We start from the raw sequence: 6828 nt of genomic DNA, 5'->3' as shown, positions 1-6828 counted from the left end.
GGAAGAGGGGGGATGTGACAGACATGGGGCAGGGGAAGAGGGGGGATGTGACAGACATGGGCAGGGGAAGAGTGGTATGTGTGACAGACACAGGGGCTGGGGAAGAGGGGAGATGTGACAGACATGGGCCAGGGGAAGAGGGGGGATGTGACAGACATGGGGCAGGGGAAGAGGGGGATGTGACAGACATGGGCAGGGGAAGAGTGGTATGTGTGACAGACACAGGGGCTGGGGAAGAGGGGGAACACACAGGACTGGGGGAAATGTAGCTGAGAGACACAGAGGCTGCGGGAAATCAAGCTTAGAGACACAGGGGCTAGGCAAAAGATGAGAGACACAGCTGCAGAAAATGAAGCTGAGAGACACAGGGGCTGGGAAGCTGATGGACACAGGGCTGAGGAAAATGAAGCTGAGAGACACAGGGTTACGGGAAAAAAGATGAGAGACACGGGGGCTTGGAAGTGAATCTGATAGATGCAGATGAAGCTGAGATACATGGGTGGGGGGATAATGATGCTAAGAGATACAGGAAATGTGAGTGGATGGCTGCAGATGGAGAGGCACAGGTGATGAGGCTGGAGACAGGGATGGTACTAGAGTGACACAGGTGAGGAAGAGGCTGGAGAGATGAGGGTTGAGACAGGGATGGTACTAGAGTGACACAGGCAAGGATAAGGCTGAGAGAAACAGTTGGGGATGAGGCTGGAGAGACACAGGATGAGACAAATTCCGACTTGCATGTACCTACCGGGAGGGGATAGGGGGCCCCAAAAACATGAGTGTACCTGGCCCCAAGATTTCTGTTGCCGGCCCTGCATTGTATGGCTATGACATCTGCATTCCTCCCTGTAAAGGAACAATTGAAATGCCAGGCGGGTAGGCAGCACATACACTGCCAGATGCAGCCAACCAATAATCGAAGAGAACTGTCCAGAGCAGTGAAATAAGCTGTGCAGTGTCAGGCTGTTCCATGTGATAATAGTTTCTGGATGCTTGCAAATATTGTTGACTGATTGTTTCACTGTATTTATAACTGGGCTATTTACTTACACTTGCAAGAGTCACAATTGTGACTCTAGTGATTGCATTCTCCTCGAGCAGTGGCTCTCACATCAAGTCCTCCCAACAGGTCAGATTTTGGGGATTTGGGGATTTTTTTAACCCCCCAGTAGTATAGCCCCCCCAGTAGTATAGCGTAGCAGACCCCCCCAGTAGTATAGCCCCCCCAGTAGCAGGCCCCCCCAGTAGTATGGCCCCCCTGCACCCCTAGTAGCAGACCCCCCCAGTAGCAGACCCCCCCCAGTAGTGCCCCCCACCCTTGCACAAGTAAAAAAAAATAAATAAAAACTTACCTGTATCCCCGCTCCCGCGCCGTCCGCTCTGCTGTCACACGCTGAGGAGGGAGCCGGAAGACGGAGCTCATGTGTGAGCTTCAGCCGGCTCCCTCCGTGCAGCAGCCAATGAGAGTCTGTGTGACTCTCATTGGCTGCTGTAACAAACACACAGCTGCCGCTGGCGGCTGTGTGTTTGTGTCTGTGTAGGGCAGAGCGCTATCACAGCGCTCTGCCCTACACAATAGGAGCCCTGATGTCGGATTCTCTAGTGAGAATCCGACATCAGGCGGCCGCCGTTCGGCCCCGGACGGGGATCCGAGTCAGGCGGTGAACACCCGAACAGGGTTCGGGTGGACTCGGATCCCCAATGTTTGGAGCTGTTCGGATTGCACAGAATCCGAACCGCTCATCTCTAGTTAATATTACCTCTGTAATTATGTATCGTGACATCATATGGTGGATTGTGCAATGTGCACAATATATAGTTACATCATATTGGACCGTCACTAGATTGATGCATCGTTCAGGTGTGGCTAAGCTTTGTGAAAGTTGATTGGTCATCTGATCAAAGGAATGGAAGTGTTAGGAGCAAGAGCTGATAAGCTCTAACTAGTGCAGAGTAAAAAAATTACACCACTGAGAAGCATTTAACAGAGTTAAGAAACTGGTAACAAATGACAATTCCATACACTGACAAATGTACAGATTGATGTATATCAGCTATAGAGGATGAGAGTTATTGCAGGTTCAGAAACATAACTGGAGAAAAGAAAGAGTAGAGATAAATTATATATATTCCATATCTTGGGCCTAAATTAAGGGGGGATCCAATTAGCTCTGATAACCCGTTTTTCTCTGAAAATTCTTCAAGGAGTCAACTTTTCCCAAATATGGTTATCGGGCTATCCTATTAGCCGCGATTTTCACATATGCAAAAAGTGGTAAAGTGCAAAACCCCTATTTTTGGCTACAAATGTCTGGACTTGGTGCAGAACCACTGGGACACCCTCCTTATTTATTAATTAGGAAAAAATCATTTTTAATTAGCTTCATTTGGTCAATAATGACATGTCATTATTGAGGTGAAATAGTAAGAAGTGTTGGAAAATGTAAGAAAGTGGGACAGGTACATGGGAGTGCTATATGGATGGGACAGGTGTTTTAAGCATTACAGGTACAAGTAACAGGTTTTTTTTTTAAATATTTAAAAAATGCCCTATAATGACACAAAAATATACTAACACCCAATTTAATGTACCCCTAATTTACCTACAGCATTTATTTTGGGCAAAAAATATTGTGTTCTATAATTTGTTTCACTGTTAGAGTAAAATGCACATAACAGCCATTTGACACAATTTTTAAGAATCCCAAACCCTTGAATTATGGCCACTAACACATTTGTATCCCATTACCCTACCTTCATTTACTTTTTTTTGGGTACAGGTCGATTTCCCCATTTTCACCTGCACTTATCGCCTGTCATCCATGCAATACTTATCGTGCAAATTGGTTATCTCCAGTTTAGCAATAGGATAGCACTATAAACAGCAGTGCGCAAACATGCAATGAGTGGCAAATGTGGACGAAAGGTCCAAAAATTTTCTCTGGAGAAAACTTATCGTTATCATGGCTAATTGGATACCCCCAGAGGAGTTAAATTTAATTGTAACTTTTGTGACAGTGCACTTATATTTCTGTTGTGTCTTATGTCTTTTGGATATAGATGCATTTAGTGCAAAATTGCAGTCATCATCATTAATTTAGAAACTTGAAAAACTATTAAAGATACGAGCAAGTTAAAATCGGATGCTTCACTAAAGGACATGGTTGACTTGTGGTCTCCACACCGCTACTATACTCAACGTACACATGTCCTTGACTTGCTTCACAATGTGCAATTGCGTGCAACCACGGTATAAGGTATGCTCAAATATGGGTGCAAGTTGTGCATCAGATTGTATGGAGGTTGCATTGCCCAGGTCCCTCGCTTTTTTCATGGCACATCTCAAATTAATTTGTTTTCTTTTGGATGTTAAAAACAAACAGGAATTTCAGTGATCCTAAACTAAATAATACGAAACCAGTGTAGCTTTTGGGAAAGAAATATATAGTACAGCATATGCCTCACAGTACATGCAGTGTGCTATACACTAGCATTTTGCTCCACATGGAACACATAGCAATTCACATACCTAAGTACTGTTATTTCACAGATTATGTGAGTGTTTATTGACTGTTATTAAGGTAAGCATAGTTAGCTCCTTTCCTGCGAGTAAGACTAGAAGGTAGACAGTGTGCAGTGTGCAGTGTATTGTAGCAGTTCTGTCCCTGATGCAGGTGGAAAGGTTCAATAATTCCCTGTCAAATCGTAGCACCAAATGATTAAATGATTCTTTGAAATGTATAACAGTAGAAATTAAGCGTTTTTCCCCGACGCACTCTGCGGCTATTATAAAGTTGTTCTTGGGTCAGTCCAGATGGAGTGGTCCAACACAAATTGTTTGACCATTTAAAAAAAATATATATATATGTATATATATATATTTTTTCTTTACTTATTACCCTTATATGCCAATAAAAAAACACAACAAATTTCCTTTACTTGCTTCCTTTTAGAAATGGCAGACTTATTTAAAGAAGATTTTGAAACTATTTTTTAAAATGCACCTAGGCTATTTTAGGCCTAAATATCGCAAAATATTGTAATATAGGAAAAATTGGATTTTTGTCTCAAGTTAAGGTCTAAATAATACTGAGTTACTGTGAAAATGTATAGGTGTGCACAGGGGCAGATTGGAAATTTAAAAAGGCCCAGGAAAATACTCTGAAAGTGGCCCTATGTGCGAGTTATGCTGGGTGCATGCCCACAGTCCTTCTCTCCATCCAATAAGCACAGCAAGCATGTGAATGAGTATTTTCTTACCTATATGATTTCTCTGCCATGGAAAACCTCTGAGGAAATTGTTCCTCCCAGGACAGGCAGTGTATTGAGTTGGTATTCACTATTCATGCAGGAGATCACATGGTCTGGAAGACGCCTGTTTGTGTCGCAATAAAGCCAATGTCATCATCATGTAACATAGATTCAACCAGTGCCAGTAACAGAAGTTTGGGGCAGGACAAAATGTGAGTTTCCCTTATCAAACAATTTTATATTAATAAAATATATTTGCTCATTTTGTACCATTTGCATCAGTAATATGGTTTCATTAGAATTGTTGTCTTACTGATGATTTCTGTCCCCTTCTTTTCTTCTAATAGTACCAGCGGTCCTACCATCCTCTATGTGTGTCTCCAGCACCATCGCTGTTAAGTCTGTGACTTATACTTCAATAAGAGTTCCTTAATTACCTGGACACAGTGAGTGTTGTATGCTTCATTACTGTAATATTGCAGATAATCAAAGACACAGAATAGAGGTTGCTCTGCTCCACTGGCACTGCTGTTCTGACAATCATTTGGTAGTGACACAGATGGTATTAATTTGATATGTATATCACTGTGTGTATGTGTGTGATGGTATTAATATTGTGTGTGTAATATATTAATTAAATGTGAGTGTGTCCCCAGAGGCGTCAACAGTTCTGGTAACTCCCGGTGCGCACTTTGACTATCCACACTATCCCTGTGCACCAGAGGCGTGCCTGTCTAAAATAGAGGCATGGCCTAAAATAAAGGGGCATGGCCTCACAGGGGATCTCGATGACTTCATTCCGGGGGCATCCCAGCATCGCCGGAGATGCTGGTCTGCCCCCGGAACCTGGTTGTCAGCACTGTTGGCTCCCCTTCTATGACAAGAGCCTGGTGCTGCAGGAGAATGTCACACTGCAGTACTCTGTTCCTGTCACTGCAGAGGAGCCGGTATTTTGGTGTCACCCCCCTCATGATGCCACTGTGTGTGTCATGGTATTAATAGTATTAGTAATACTATTAGTATTATATATATGCCTGTGTGTGTGAGAAAGTGCATGTGTGTGCTTGATGGTGCTAAAATAATTAGAGCTGTGCGCCGGCCCTGTGTTTTGGTTTTGGATCTGGATCTCCCCTGGTTTTGGATCTGGATTGGTTTTGCCAAAACCTCACCTACATGTTTTGTTTTCATGTTTTTGTTTTTGTTTTGGATCTGGAATTTTTCTTAAAAAATAAAAAAACAGCTAAAATCACATAAAATGGGCCTTTTTTGTTCCTACAGTATTAATAACCTCAATAACATTTATTTCCACTCATATTCAGTCAATTTTGAAAACCTCACAGCTCACAATATTGATTTGTTCATCTAGTTTAGGCCCAAAATTTGCACCAAGATAGTTGGCTGACTAAGCTAAGCTGCAGCAGTGGGCGGCACAAACACATGGCAGTTCAACTTCAAACATGGCACATCAGGAAACACTTTTATTATTCAAGAGAGGACTGAGGGAGAAAGGGTTGATTGGTAGTAAATTTAATTTTGTTTTTTGATTCCAAAGAAAATTTATGAGGGAGAAGGGAAGGGGAGGAGGCATTTACAAAAAATTTTTATACAGTACATTTAGATCAGTCCTTGCCACAGACGAATCCTTGAGCATGGCTGCTGCTGCTAGGAGTTGATTTTCTCATCTCAGAAGGGGACCAGGAAGAGTGCTTCCCAAAAAAAACTGAACAATTGACTTAAATAATGCTTTGCAAACCTTCTATAAAGGCATCTCCCAACCTGTACAGGGACATAAAAAAAAACATAGTTAGTTAGTGGCCTCAAAATGCCACTTAACCAGCACAGATATGTAGACAAGCATAAGATCTATGATTTAAGGGCAGGAGTAGCCAACCCTGGTCCTCGAGAGCTACCAACAGTGCATGTTTTCCAGGTCTCCTCATAGAATCAAAACTATAGTAATTAACTCCACCTGTGGATCTTTCTAAATGTTTTGGTGAGTAATGAATACATCTGTGCACCAGCTCGGTCCATCTGGAAAACGTGAGCTCTTGAGGACTGAGGTTGGCTTCCCCTGATTTAAGGCCTTACGTTGTGTCTTCCTTGAGAATCCTGTGCCTGCTTCTGCGGCTAGGAGTGGATTTTCATCCCAGAAGGGGACCATAAAGAGTGCTTCCAATAAACAATTGACTTAAATAATCCTTTGCAAACCTTCTGTAAAGGCATTTTCCAACATGTACAGGGACATTAAAAAAACAGATTTAGGCCCTCATTCAGAGCCGTACGCTCTGAGCAGAGCGCACGCTCTGAATGAGGGCCGCCCTCCATAATTATGGAGCGTCCTCCTGGACGCTTGTATAGCTGTGGGTCACCACCCACAGCCTATACGAGCGTGCAGTTTGATGGCCGCGATGGTCGTGACCATTGCGACCATCGCCACTGCGAGCCGGAGCCTGCGGTTGAGGTTTTCAACCGGAAGGTCCGGAGTGATTTTGGCTCTATCAGAGCCAAAATCACTCCCACTGACATCACTAGTGATGTCAGTGGGCCGGCTTCTGATGTCAGGGAGGCACGCCCCCG

Source organism: Taudactylus pleione, unplaced genomic scaffold (genome assembly GCF_031769625.1).
Source record: "Taudactylus pleione unplaced genomic scaffold, aTauple2 ptg000242l, whole genome shotgun sequence".
Lineage (NCBI taxonomy): Eukaryota > Metazoa > Chordata > Amphibia > Anura > Myobatrachidae > Taudactylus > Taudactylus pleione.
Note: the sequence above shows the minus strand (reverse complement) of the source record.